The following is a 15,838-nucleotide window of genomic DNA, read 5'->3' as shown; positions in this document are numbered from 1 at the left end:
ATTAAAACCATTGACAAGTCCACAGTACAAGCGGTCATGACCCCACATATGACACCTACTAACATCACCCCTACAACTTCTACATCTCAGAGCAGAGTTTTACACAATCATGTATTTCTCAAACCTGATCGTCATACATCATACCGGATGAGGCCATCATTGGATTGTGCTGCTGTATTTACAGATATACAGGATTTGCATCACTTTTGAGTCTGCCATTTTGGGTGAACGGACTCGAGTCTTGTGGCCAGCAGCGTCTCCTTCCACCACCGCCAAAGGACCCTCCGAAAGGACGACTTCACGACTTGATATGCTCTTAGTCCAAATACACAAGATGAGAGTCATTCATTGACATCTATCCCCTTTTATAGAAATAATTCACTTGAGTCTCTTGCACTTGTTTTCTTCTCTTTCTCTGGACCGGCCCCATCGCTGTACGATCGGGGAGTCGGGGTTTAGAAAACCGCCTTAAACTTGACTTATATCCATTGAATTCAACAAAAGGCTGGGTGACTCCTTGGATAAGAGTCATGGGTGCACCATGAGGTGAGTTGAGCTTATTGCCTCAGGGTTGCACCACCTGCAGAAAGGGAGTGGACAACATCAGGGGAACTTCCAGCTACAAAGCAGGACCTGCTGCTTAAAACAGTGCTAAAAGCGGCTGGTCTTGCCCTGGGAGGAGGAGACTAACCTACAACTAGAGCAAATCCATGGGTTGTAGAGGGTGGTTTTTTGTAGTTTAGGTTATTAAAAAGTCTAAATTTCTCTCTTTATCAGAGTCGATAGAAGATACCCAGCCAGCCTCCTATGCTGGTAATTGCCGATCTCCTAAGCCGGTACTCTCCAGTCTTCTATGCTGGTACTTGCCAGTCTCCTACCCTAAAACTTTCCAGTCTCCTATGCTGGTACTTGCCAGTCTCTTATTCTGGTACTTTTCTGTCTCCTGTGTTGGTACTTGCCATTCTCCAACCCTGATACTTTACAGTCTCCTACCCTGGTATTTGTCAGTCTCTTATACTGCTACTTTCAAGTCTCCTACGCTCCTACTTGCCAGTCTACTCCGCTGCTACTTGCCAGTCTAATATGCTGGTACTTGTCAGTCTCCTATGCTGGTATTTGCCTGTCTACCCTTGTACTTGCCAGTCTCCTATGCTGCTACTAGCGAATCTGCTACCCTGATACTTGCCAGTCTCCTATGCTGGTACTTGCCAGTCTCCTTCCCTGGTACTTGCCAGTGTCCTACGCTGGTACTTGCCAGTCTCCTATGCTGGTACTTGCCAGTCTCTTACGCTGGTACTTGCCAGTCTCCTATGCTGGTACTTGCCAGTCTCCTTCCCTGGTACTTGCCAGTGTCCTACGCTGGTACTTGCCAGTCTCCTATGCTGGTACTTGCCAGTCTCTTACGCTGGTACTTGCCAGTCTCTTATGCTGGTACTTGCCAGTCTCTTATGCTGGTACTTGCCAGTCTCTTATGCTGGTACTTGCCAGTCTCCTATGCTGGAACTTGCCAGTCTCCTCCGCTGGTACTTGCCAGTCTCCTCCGCTGGTACTTGCCAGTCTCCTTCCCTGGTACTTGCCAGTGTCCTACGCTGGTACTTGCCAGTCTCCTATGCTGATACTTGCCAGTCTCCTACGCTGGAACTTGCCAGTCTCCTATGCTGGTACTTGCCAGTTTCCTATGCTGGAACTTGCCAGTCTCCTCCGCTGGTACTTGCCAGTCTCCTCTGCTGGTACTTGTCAGTCTCCTACCCTGGTACTTGCCAGTCTCCTACCCTGGTACTTGCCAGTCTCCTATGCTGGTACTTGCCAGTCTCTTACGCGGGTACTTGCCAGTCTCTTACGCTGGTACTTGCCAGTCTCTTACGCTGGTACTTGCCAGTCTCTTATGCTGGTACTTGCCAGTCTCCTCCGCTGGTACTTGCCAGTCTCCTCCGCTGGTACTTGCCAGTCTCCTATGGAGGTACTTGCCAGTCTCCTATGCTGGTACTTGCCAGTCTCCTATGGAGGTACTTGCCAGTCTCCTATGCTGGTACTTGCCAGTCTCCTTCCCTGGTACTTGCCAGTGTCCTACGCTGGTACTTGCCAGTCTCCTATGCTGGTACTTGCCAGTCTCTTACGCTGGTACTTGCCAGTCTCCTATGGAGTTACTTGCCAGTCTCCTATGCTGTGTACTTGCCAGTATCTTATGCTGGTACTTGCCAGTCTCTTACGCTGGTACTTTCCAGTCTCCTATGCTGGAACTTGCCAGTCTCCTCCGCTGGTACTTGCCAGTCTCCTTCCCTGGTACTTGCCAGTGTCCTACGCTGGTACTTGCCAGTCTCCTATGCTGATACTTGCCAGTCTCCTCCGCTGGTACTTGCCAGTCTCCTATGCTGGTACTTGCCAGTCTCCTATGCTGGTACTTGCCAGTTTCCTATGCTGGAACTTGCCAGCCTCCTCCGCTGGTACTTGCCAGTCTCCTCTGCTGGTACTTGCCAGTCTCCTACCCTGGTACTTGCCAGTCTCCTACCCTGGTACTTGCCAGTCTCTTATGCTGGTACTTGCCAGTCGCATACGCTGGTACTTGCCAGTCTCTTACGCTGGTACTTGCCAGTCTCCTATGCTGGTACTTGCCAGTCTCCTCCGCTGGTACTTGCCAGTCTCCTCCGCTGGTACTTGCCAGTCTCCTATGCTGGTACTTGCCAGTCTCTTACGCTGGTACTTGCCAGTCTTCTATGCTGGTACTTGCCAGGACTGGAGCTGTGTTGCTTTGCATATAGTGGATATGAAAAAGTGACCCCTGAGTGTCCATCCTGAATTTCCTTAAAGATTTTTGATCACATTGTATATTGACTTAATTGATGTAATGTTGAAAGATGTCCTACTGAGCAGATATCTAATGCAGGTTAATACGTGGCCTCACAAATGTTTCTTTCTCTTATATCTGATGTCATGTTACAATACAATCACAATGGGAAATTTTAATAGTTTTGTCAGCTGGATAAAGCACATTGACAAATCCCTAACTGCAGAAGACAAGGGTTCAGTCGGTGGTTCGCTGTGAAGGTTCTTAGTCGCTTTTGATTATGCGAATACACAAGTGCACTTCACATTGTGTAGAGAATATCCCTGCAAGATCAGCTTCCCGAAGAAGAATTTTCCAAAGCTGCTTCTAAAAGTAAACAACATGTGAAGTAGAACAATAAGTCTTGTTACTGTGAAGAAGAGGTAAAGTTTATCTTGAAACATAACTATTAATAAACACTTCTGTGTCCAACCTCCTGTGATCAGTGCAATAAGAGCGGGGCCAGCAGTGAGTAGGTACAACAGCGATACTCCCTATAGTCCATAAAGTGAAGCAGCTGATTGGATCGGGTACACAGATCACCTATTAATCGCCCGTCCTGTGGCTGCTGTAAACCTTTCATAGTTTTATTTACTTTTGCAGCTGCAGCCTGACATTTGGTACCACACCTCCCTCTTGTTCTGTAGTCCATAGTGTTGCACCATTTAGTGTATATGCAGCAATACAGTAGGGCACATTTACTAAGAAAGTTGGAAACTGCACTAAAAGTGCTCTGTCTGTGTATAATCCTCGGTATGACAGGTTAATTAAGAACTTGCGCCAGAAATCATGAATCTGGCACTTCCCTGCACTAACCCGACAGAGTTCAATTTGGACGCACGACCTTAGTGACTCGCAGCAGACCCTTATCCTCGTCGGACAATCCACCGCGGGATTGTGACAGGACCGGGTAAGTAAATCTGCCCCATTGGGCCAGATGTATCACTTGTTTTTTTGATTATTTTTGCACCTTTTTATATTTTTGCACTGTTTTTGTGCCAGTTTTGCGACTTAACACCAAACTAGCCAGATGTTTTGCTGTGCCTAATAATCATTCATCATTAGCAACTTGTTCATTTAGGTGCAATTAAGGCACAAAAACCTTCCAACCTGAAGTTGGTGTAAACTGAGAAGCAACACTGAGCTCTTGTGCAGAGCATCTTATCCCCAGCAGCAGAGCTCAGCAGACACTACAGACTCTACAGACACTGCAGACACTACAGACTTTACAGACACTTCAAACACTACAGATGCTACAGACACTACAGACACTACAGACTCTACAGACACTACAGACTCTACAGACTCTACAGACGCTACAGACACTACAGACACTGCAGACACTACAGATGCTACAGACACTGCAGACACTATAGACTTTACAGACACTTCAGACACTACAGACTCTAAGGACGCTACAGACACTGCAGACACTACAGGCTTTACAGACACTTCAGACACTACAGACTCTACGGACGCTACAGACACTGCAGACACTATAGACTCTACAGACACTTCAGACACTACAGACTCTACGGACGCTACAGACACTGTAGACACTACAGACACTATGTGCAGCCTTTATTTACAGTTCATGACCTTCTATTTACAAACAATCTGCAAAAGCCTCAGCTCAGAGCAAGATAGAAGAGAAGTGTGTACGATTTTGCAGTTTGTGCAGAGAAGTTTCCCCGTATAGAAGGATGTCCTGAATAGTGTCTGAGGAGGATACTGACCAGAATTACAGGGGGGCAGCAGAAGTTTAGCACTGGAGGATCCCCACTGCTGAGGAGGTCACTGGGTGCAGGGTGTCACACACCTGGGTGCTGCTGTGAGGGTCATTCTCATGCTGGAGTGCGGAGAGAAGCAGAAAGGAGCTTGTAGGAGGATCAAATGTAACTGCTCCTATCTAACATTGCACCTAAATTGCACCTAAAGTAAATTGATTAATAAGAGGCAAGAACTCAACTCATCACAGATGTTTGTAGCTTGTGATAATTTGCAACAGCGAGACTTAAGTACAAAACAGTGATACATCTGGTGAAAGTGGTAAAAACTGATCCCACAAGAAATTGACACACCTGTGTTTTTTCACATTTTACCACATTTGGAATTTTTTTCCAACTTCCCAGTTCGCGGCATTGAATAATAAATAACGTTACTGAAACTAAAATTTGATACGCAGCAAATAAGCCCTCACAGAGCTCTGTACACGGAAAAATGAAAAAGTTATATATTTTTGACGGTGAGGAGTGAAAATGAGCAAAAAAAGGCTGCGACGCGAAGGAGTTAAAAAAGTTGGCTAGTCTATTTCATAAGTTGTCCATGTGCCTTTACGGCCTTTTGGATAATCCCTGAATGTTCATCAAGTGATTCAGCAGTCCTGATTTTTACTCTTGTACTGTGTGTATACCCTCCATACTTCTTTGTTTACATTTCTGAGCTCTGCTGAATAGGAGGAGATGTAGCAGTAGAGTTATGACTCATCCTGGTCTCTTTCTTTTCCTGTCAGTGAGAACAGACTGTGAGAAGAAAGATACAATGGGAGATGCCATAAGGAGCAGTGAGAGAGAGGAAGCTGTGAAAATATGCAGGGGGCGGCATGGTGAGAACAGGGAAAGGCTGAAAATATTAATGGAGACAAATACACAGTTGCATATGAATTCAAAGACATGGAACAGATTTATTGAAAAGTGTCCAACCCCGTTAAGTCAAAGCCATTGTTTGTGTAGTGTCCAGTCCTAGAAATTACAGATGGGCTTCTATACATTGCAATATATGCGCTGGTAATGACCACTGGACAAAGCATGTGTCACGGGCACGGGTGCCCCTACGACCCATATCCCGGATCGCAGGCGCACCGTGTGCCTTACTGTGCCCCTGGAGCCTGCCTGCCCATTAACTCACCTCTCCTAGCTCCAGCAGCAGCCGCCTCGCTTCCCGTGATCTGTAAGATTTAAAGGGCCAACGTGCTGATAATTGGCGCTGGATGGCAGCCTGCCAAGATAAATTCCTGCTCCTTCCTGTGTCCCCTGCCGGAGCTTTGTGCCTAGTGCTTCAGAAAAAGCTGTTCCATGCGTTTTGCTGTGTTTACAAATTCTTGTTGTGCCCCCGGTTCTGTTATTGACTCAGATCCCGTGCTGCCTGTCCTGACCTCCTGCCTGTCCCCGACCAAGAGTTTACCTGACGATTTTGTACTACGCCTTGGTCACCACCGCGGACAAAGTAGCACCCGTGGAACGACCTGGTGGTACCATGCCGCAACAAGTCCAACCTGCTTTGTGGCGGGCTCTGGTGAAAACTGGCTTCCACTTAGACTCCGGTCCCAGGTGTCGGCTTACGTCATCATTCGCGGTGGTAAAGAGGATCCACTACTACTGACAAAATATAGCTGGACTTCTGACTCCATTCTCGGTGCACCAGGAACAGCTGAATAGCAGGGGCTCTCACTACTCTTATATTAATCATCAATATATTAAAGATGAAAAATCCCTTTAAGTCCTAACTTTTGCAGTTTATACCTTTTCTTTCTCATTATACACTTCCAGATGTCGGATACCAGGAATAGTTACATGAGGACCCGCGTTGTTGGGGACCACAGGTCGGCAGATCACATTCTGTATTTGTTACTATGTGACAATTATAAGAGGCAATGATAATACAGATGGATCCTTCAGCCAATCAAATGGAATTCATCTGTTAATGATACATTATTCCTCCATGGAAGTCGCGTTACTGCCGGGAATGCGGTAACCAGGTGTTGTGATGCTTATTCTCTAGTAACGTATCCGGCATTAATAACCATAGAAGAAACTTAATGAGCCCAATATAAATGTCCTCTGACAGGACGCATCAGTTTCCAGGCTCCAGACAGAAATTTTGGGCGATGTAAGAGACGTTCCCTACGGATGTCATTTGATTTAATTTCTGCCAAATTAAATTAGTCAAAATAGGTTTACAATGCTCCGGGGGGAGAATGCGTTCCTGATAGGATGATGACTTATTTTAAAGGAAGTAACTTTTGAATAATTTACATTTTCTTCCGACAGACACAGGACTTCTCATTTTTAATTAATATCCAGGTTTAATGAGCGACCACTGGGTGAAAGTGCCCGCAGTCAGGATCATAGTTTCATACACAATGGGGAGATGCTGGGTCCGAGTGATTCCTCTCAGGGGGGGTAAGGTGGACCACAAAACAGAGAAGGAACAAAAGCGCAAAGACTAAAGTGTTTCTTTGATATATCAGAAAAAAAATGATGACTCTCACCTGGTGTTTGGAAGAGTCTGAGCGTATCAGCGAGCGGTTATGCTCTTAGGTATTTTTTGGGCATCGGGAGATGCTGACAGCCACGAGATTCAGGTTTTGGTCCGTTCTCCCAGGAAGATGGATATAGTGCAATACACGTGGAATGGGAGATCTCGTCAGGTACGGCGCTGCGACATCCAAAAGCCACTCGCAAACTGTAAGTAGACTTTTAACTGTTTTTATTGGATCACTGATTACAGTTTGGATCAGTGATCCAATAAAAACAGTTAAAAGTCTACTTACAGTTTCCGAGTGGCTTTTGGATGTCGCAGCGCCGTGACTGACGAGATCTCCCATTCCACGTGTATTGCACTGTATCATACACAATGGGGCACATTTACTTACCCGGTCCTGTCGCAATCCCCGATCCGGGCGGTCCGACGAAGATGAAGTCTGGAGTGCTTCATGTAGCTCATGCACCTGATTTCCTGCATGTGTCGCTTCCCCGCTCAGGTCTGATAGAGTTCACCTTCTTCTTCCCGGTGCATGTGAGTGCATGTCTTGCGATACAATTTGAATTTTAAATCCTGCACTCAGTCTGAATCTTCAGGTTGTCCGACGGCCATGGCCCCCAATGAAAGTCGGCGCGATTGTGCCAAAAACAGATCTCATGCACCAAAAAACCCCATTTAAATGCGGCGCAAAACGGAAATCTGCAGGAAACCTGACGAAAATGCGGTCCACGGACCCTTAGTAAATGTGCCCCAATGTAACCAGCGAGCAAATCTTTTAGCTTAATAAGTCAAAGTACCCCGGTCTTATTCATATTCTAGAACTTTTCCCCATATAAGTTTTGGATCTGCAGAGGTAGTTATGTTTCCCTTGGCTCTTAAAGAGTTGTTCCCATCTGGGCATCCACATTTAAAGGGTTTTTTTTCCAATTTCAGAAAATTTATGTTACTGTTTTTATAATAAAAAGTTATACAATTTTCCAATATACTTTCTGTATCAATTCCTCATGGATTTCTAGATCTCTGCTTGCTGTCATTCTATAGGAAGCTTCATTGTTTATTTCCAATGTAAAGAAATCTATGGTCACATAGAGAGCCGTGCACCTGTGTGACATCACATGACCAGGGATATAACGAGCCTTGCACCTGTGTGACATCACATGAACAGGGATATATAATGAGCCATGCACCTGTGTGACATTACATGACCAGGGATATAACGAGCCATGCACCTGTGTGACATCACATGACCAGGGATATATATAACGAGCCATGCACCTGTTTGACATCACATGACCAGGGATATAACAAGTGGTGCACCTGTGTGACATCACATGACCAAGGATATAAGGAGCCGTGCACCTGTGTGACATTACATGACCAGGGATATAATGAGCCGTGCACCTGTGTGACATCACATGATCAGGGATATGACAAGCCATGCACCTGTGTGACATCACATGACCAGGGATATAACGAGCCGTGCACCTGTGTCACATCACATGATCAAGGAGATAACGAGCCGTGCACCTGTGTGACCGTGATCAGATTTCTGTCCACTGGAAGTAACATAGAATCTTCCTATAGCAGGACAGCAAGCAGAGATCCAGAAATCCATGAGGAATTGATACAGAAAGTACATTGGAAAATTGTATAACTTTTTATTATAAAAACAATAACATTAATTTGCTGTAATGGGAACACCCCTTTAATTTAATTCATCTGTTATTCATATACATTTCTTCAATTTCATGTTATTAAAAACATTGGGGCACATTTACTATTGGCCATGCACTATGCTACACTATGCAACACAAATTTGGGGGCGTTCCAGTGCTCAGTCGGAGAATCATAGGATAGGAGATAACTGGTGATTGGTGAGGGTCCTACTCGTCCAACCCCCATCGATAACGACCCCTTGCTCTCCATAGAACGGGATCTCATTCTCAGTAGGCAATTGAAAGACTATTTAAATGTTTTTTACATTATAGAGTATGTATGTGCCTAAACGGTACTAATAATATGGATATTATTCATACTATAAATATTATATATACATCATACGAATATTTTTAAAAAGGAGGTCAAGTTCACAGCTCTATAGACGGCCCCATAAAAAAAATGTATGACCTCTAGAATGTAGCAACACAGAAATAAAAAACTTTGGGGCACATTTACTAAGGGTCCGAACACCACACTTTTGTCGTGTTTCCCGACTTTTTACCGTTTTGCACTGAACTGCACAGGGGTTTTTGGCGCACGCGATCGGATTGTGTGGCATCGCTGCCAGCTTGCATGCGACACAAATCGGGGGCCATGGACGTCGGACAACCCGACTGATTCGGACAAACCGAGGAATTTAAAATAACGAAATTGTGTCGCAAGATCAGCACTTACATGCACCAGGAAGAAGGTGAACTCCGGCGGACCTGAGCGGGGGAAGCGACACATACAGGATATCGGGCGCACGGCAAACCCGAATCCTCGTTGGACAAAGCACAGCGGGGATCGCGACGGGACGGGTTAGTAAATGTGTCCCTTAGTGTCTGAAAGGTTTTTTTTATATATTTGTTTAACTTTTTTTTTTTTACTTTATTTGATTGGTTTTCTTTATGAAAAACAAAGGTTAAGTTGGGCGAATGCTTAAAAAAAAAAAAAAATTTAATATGACATTAGAAGGACAACGATCAAAGAAAATGGTAATTATGATGGTTTATATAAAAACATTGTATCAGTCCGGCCCTGCACAGATAATTGCCGAGCCTCTTCATTCCTAACCGTATTACACGTAATGGATCTTTTCAATGATAAAGGGGAAAAAAAAAATCCTTTGCGTTTAAAACTAAAAGGCCTTTAGCGTGTAAGTGCATTGTATTAGGATAAGTGTTCGAGGGGAATGACATCTTTCTTCTCCGTCTTTTCATGTTTTTCTATATACAGATTCCTTGTCCTGATTTGCTTTGCTTTTTTTATTATACAGCTGCTGTTTGCCAATTTCTCTCATTTTATTCAGTTACAAAACACAAGTCACTTACAGTTTCGGTAGCCGAGGGCAGGACGTGCCGCAGCAATACCAGAGGACTCTCAGTCCCAACTTTCTTCTAGAGTTCAGCCTCGGGGATCACTGAAAAAATACATTCTAATGTGTGTATATATGTATATTTTTATACAGTCAATAAAAATCTGGATATTGTAAATAGAAGGTTGGTGGGTTCACAATCATATGATAGAACGGATGAAGGATGGATAATCATTGGTGCAGAATGGAGGTGATCTGCTAAAATAATTGTATCATTATTTAAACAAGTATAATCCATATAACAAGGTAGTTGACGCGTTTCAGACTTAACACGAGACTTTAATTAGAATGAATAAGGACTACTGTTAAAGAGGACCTGTCACCCTTAAAAACGGCACTAGGAGATGTTACTAAAGTAAGCAGCTACTAGTACTACAACAGTCCGAGCAGCGTTACACCGCTAGCACTATCCGAAACCTCAACAAACACTGCTGCACTGTAGACTGGAAATGCTAGACTGCTCTCAAAGCAGTCCAACGTATTCATGAGGGAGCGGACAGTCACTGCTGGCCTATGGAGTGGGTGGAGCGGTCCGGGGAAGAGGCGGTCCCCTCATAAATACACTGGACCACTTTGAGAGCGGTCCGGCGTTTCCAGTGTAGAGCGCAGCAGTGTTTGTTAGCGTTATTGGAGGTTTCCAATAACGCTAGTAGTGTAACACTGCTGGGACTGTTGGAGCACTAGGAGCTGCTTTCTTTAGCTCCTACTGGTCCAACAGTCCCAGCTCCTACTGCTATTTCTCAGGGTGACAGGTCCTCTTTAAGTCCCAAATGCATCAGCTATCCTGTTATATGGATTTTATGGAAACAAAGATACAATTGTCTTAGATGATCGCCTCCACGATGGACTTCGGTGCTTTCTTTTTCTTCCTATTGATGCCACTGGTCCAGGGTTTGGTTCATTGCAGATGGTGTCTGATTATCGGTCAGGACTGCCCTTTCATTGGTGAGACAAAAGCTGGAATATTTAGTTTTTTAATTATATTATTGGTGCAACCCGTGTCGGGCCCAGTAGGTGAGAGTATATTAAATTGCATGCTAATGTTTGACCTGTGGGATTTTATCGCTAATAAATACCCTGAGCCAAAGATTTTTACCTTATAAGATACAAGAGCCCATGTGGCCTGCACTATGTTCCTAATGTCTGTGTCCACCCCTGGAATGGTGGCATCCCACCCCTGCCCTTGCTTAACAAAGATGTGTATTGTAAATTTTCATAAAGTTTTGCAGGAGCATTAGCAATGGGTTGTTTACACAATTCTCGTTGCATTTGCTATCAATGGGAATCCCCATTAACCATCTAACTTTTTTGCAAATAGATGAGTAGAACAAAATAAAGTTTATTTTGGAAGCAGATATGTTTGATTTACTTTCTGGATAAAAGTGCCCTAAAGGCGAAGTATTGGATACATGATGGGCAGAGTGTAACCAGGCATATTTGGCTTTGGACACTATTCTAGCATTTCTCTGACTTTTACTCTTTAATAATCTATGTAAGGATGTGGACTTTGCTACCAGAAGTTCATTAGGCCATTTCTTTTAAGATCTTGGTGGTAGCAATGGTTAAGAGACACTGCAATGCAAAGCAGTGGGGGTCAGGCAAAGATTGGTCCATATTGACAAGTAGATCCGATTTTGCAATGTTCAATCAAAAGTTCAGGTTGGGATTTGGTTCACGCCACCCCCCACTTGTAACACCTGTGATCGGTGCCGGTAAAGCCACCAGCAAAATTTCAATGCAGAGAGGCATGTGTGCCAATGACGTTGTTGCCTAGAACATTTGTAAACACCTGGCTCCAACTGTGAATGTTACTGGTAAGGTTCAGGTTCATCCACTCATTCCTAGTGGCCAGATACTGGTGTCAGAGCAGGGTTGAGCAAGATCAGGAGTAAGGTTGTTGTGTATTGTGGGAAGCACCATCCAGTTCAACTTTCTAAGTGCAGCTACTTAAGTGCTCAAACTGAATAAAACCAGAATGTAGCATTACAGTATATAATATGGTCTTGCACTCCATCATCATCATCATCATCATCATCATCATCATCATCATCATCATCATCATCATCTCATCATCATCATCTCATCATCATCTCATCATCATTGTCTTCAATGATCTCACCATAACTCATTTCTCTCATCCACTGGTATGTCAGCTTAATTCGGCACCAAAAGTTCCAGCGTTTCCTGCACTATTTTTTATTCTCTGCACCGTTCATGTTTATTGGTAAGTGTGAATGAATATCTAAAACCTTCTGCTTTTCAGGAAACTTCCCAACTCCTTTCTCTGTCTCTCTGTCCTCTTGTTAACGCCTGGTATTTTTAACTGAATTTGTCCTGGGTGTATAAACTGCAGAGTACAGTGGTCTTACCAAGTGCAACTTTCTAATTGTGGCTATTTAAGTGCACAAGTTGAATTATACTAGAATTTAACCAGCAGGGAAGAAAGGGATTGTAAGAACTTTTCTAACTCTTGTCTTTTAAAATGTTACCTAAAAAAGCAAAGTCACGTCATTACCTCTTTCCTGCATCGCCTTCCCACGCCAAATCTTGTGGACTTGCAGTGACACTTAGAAAGATGCACTGTAGGTGGCTCTCTGTGCATTGGCTCTGGCTTTTGACCCCCACCCTGCCTTGTGGTAATAACTTATCATTCTCACCCCATTCTCACCACTAAGCTGATCATCATCAGCAGGAGCTTCATGTCGCACAACTGGAAGCAACTGAGTGCGGCAAATCTGGCAGCCAGGTTACAGCATCATAGGAACACCTGAAATGTATGAAATCACAACAAAAGCCTTACCACAAGTCAGGAGAATTGCTGCACCAAGGCTCCAGTGGCAGCCTGCACCAGGCAGCTCAAGCACCAGTACTTGGCAAAGTTGAAGCTAATAGCAGGGTCTCTTCAGTCAAACCAACAGCAGCAGCCCACCACTATGTGCTGCACCCCACCACAACACCGTTAGCACCACACCGGCACCCCTACTGCAGTAACCCCTATGCATGTCTGTGTGGCCTGTGTCTATTTGTTATTATGACAGGTATATTTTAATAAGTAATTTTTCATATGCAATGTAATGTGGTCATGTAACTTGTACTGTAACTTTCTGTATACAACCAAGGAACAAGTAACATATAATAATGTGCCTCTCGTAGTGTATGTATGGGACTGTAACATGAAGCCTGTCTCTAACTGTATGTAATAATTGCCGGAACACTATACAAAATTCCCCCCCACCCCCAATTTTTCTCCATAAATATTTTGATGAAGGCTGTACTGCCCAACATTCTGTTCACTTCCATGGTGAAATATTTGTAATCAATGAGGTTCTGTGACCTCTTGACCATGATGATTTGGACATCTAGAACCACAGCATTTAGGAAATACATGTTTCCAATTATACAATTCTAAATATAAAAATAGATAAAACATATTAGATTGCGCGCATGCGCCACATATGTGTCGCAGCCCTAGCTCAAGATGGTGTGCTTGGAGACATATTAGACTGTGCGCATGCGCCACATATTTGTTAGTATCCGAGCTCAGTATGATATCACTCCACAACTCTGCACACAGGTGATTGCATATATTAATAAGTCTGTAAAGGTGTTTCTCACTTGTATTTCGGTGTTTTCGTTTGGTGTTAATAATGTCGATATTGGGTATATGTACCGCATTCTTATACACAGCGACTATGTACACTCACCGGCCACTTTATTAGGTACACCTGTCCAACTGCCCGTTAACACTTAATTTCTAATCAGCCAATCACATGGTGGCAACTCAGTGCATTTAGGCATGTAGACATGGTCAAGACAATCTCCTGCAGTTCAAACCGAGCATCAGTATGGGGAAGAAAGGTGATTTGTGGCCTTTGAACGTGGCATGGTTGTTGGTGCCAGAAAGGCTGGTCTGAGTATTTCAGAAACTGCTGATCTACTGGGATTTTCACGCACAACCATCTCTAGGGTTTACAGAGAATGGTCCGAAAAAGAAAAAACATCCAGTGAGCGGCAGTTCTGTGGGCAGAAATGCCTTGTTGATGCCAGAGGTCAGAGGAGAATGGGCAGACTGGTTCGAGCTGATAGAAAGGCAACAGTGACTAAAATCGTCACCCGTTACAACCAAGGTAGGCAGAAGAGCATCTCTGAACGCACAGTACGTCGAACTTTGAGGCAGATGGGCTACAGCAGCGGAAGACCACACCGGGTGCCACTCCTTCCAGCTAAGAACAGGAAACTGAGGCTACAATTTGCACAAGCTCATCGAAATTGGACAGTAGAAGATTGGAAAAACGTTGCCTGGTCTGATGAGTCTCAATTTCTGCTGCGACATTCAGATGGTAGGGTCAGAATTTGGCGTCAACAACATGAAAGCATGGATCCATCCTGCCTTGTATCAGCGGGTCAGGCTGGTGGTGGTGGTGTCATGGTGTGGGGAATATTTTCTTGGCACTCTTTGGGCCCCTTGGTACAACGCCACAGCCTACCTGAGTATTGTTGCTGACCATGTCCATCCCTTTATGAGCACAATGTACCCTGTAACATCTGATGGCTACTTTCAGCAGGATAATGCGCCATGTCATAAAGCTGGAAGCATCTCAGACTGGTTTCTTGAACATGACAATGAGGTCACTGGACACAAATGGCCTCCACAGTCACCAGATCTCAATCCAATAGAGCATCTTTGGGATGTGGTGGAACGGGAGATTCGCATCATGGATGTGCAGCCGACAAATCTGCGGCAACTGTGTGATGCCATCATGTCAATATGGAGCAAAATCTCTGAGGAGCTTCCAGCACCTTGTTGTATCTATGCCACGAAGAATTGCGGCAGTTCTGAAGGCAAAAGGGGGTCCAACCCGTTACTAGCATGGTGTACCTAATAAAGTGGCCGCTGAGTCTATATTTTTCACTGATATGCTAATTTCTCATTGATGATGTCACTATGTGGTGCCCTTATATAACTGTTTGTAACACTTCACACAAGGCTTGACAAATGCTGAAACGTTTCAAAGGATGGAATAAACACCGTTTCTTTCGCTTGAATGGAGTGCTGCCGATTTCTTCACTTTACTATTGGACTCTTTTGGTGAGAGTGCAGGATCGCACCCTAATCTTAGTTTTTTCTCTGAAAGATTGTGCTGCTGTGTTTTTGTTATTTCTATAAAAATAGATCTGAGCCCAATTTTAGAAATACAGTGAGAAATAGTGGGGCACATTTACTTTTCTGATGGACTTTGCACGTTCTTTCTACTGCTTGCACAGGTATTTAAGAAGTGTCTGTGCCAGAAATGTGTCGCACGCGACTCTTTCGTGGCGCCGATGCTCTAGGCACCACGCAACACAAATTAGGGGGCGTTCCGGTGCTCAGTCGGACCGTGCACCAGATTTAACCAACAGAATTGTGTTGCACACCAATGTTAAAGGTGCACAAAAAAAAGTTGCTGCACTCAGTCTGTCGCCAGATTCATGAAGAACGTGCACCAGAAATCCTAAATCTGGCGCCCCCTGCACATTACACATGCAAACTGCACTTAGTGCACTTTGCACTGCTGTTAGTAAATGAGCCCTAGTATGTTAACTATTGCCCATATTTATCTTATATGTCATTTAATGCCCTAAATTTTTAAAAAATTTTTCCAAATTTACTTTCTCTGCAACTTTTTAGTTCCCCT

The sequence above is a fragment of the Engystomops pustulosus genome, chromosome 1 (genome assembly GCF_040894005.1).
Source record: "Engystomops pustulosus chromosome 1, aEngPut4.maternal, whole genome shotgun sequence".
NCBI classification, from domain to species: Eukaryota; Metazoa; Chordata; class Amphibia; order Anura; family Leptodactylidae; genus Engystomops; species Engystomops pustulosus.
The sequence above is the reverse complement of the archived record's forward strand: the minus strand, read 5'-3'. Positions refer to the sequence as shown.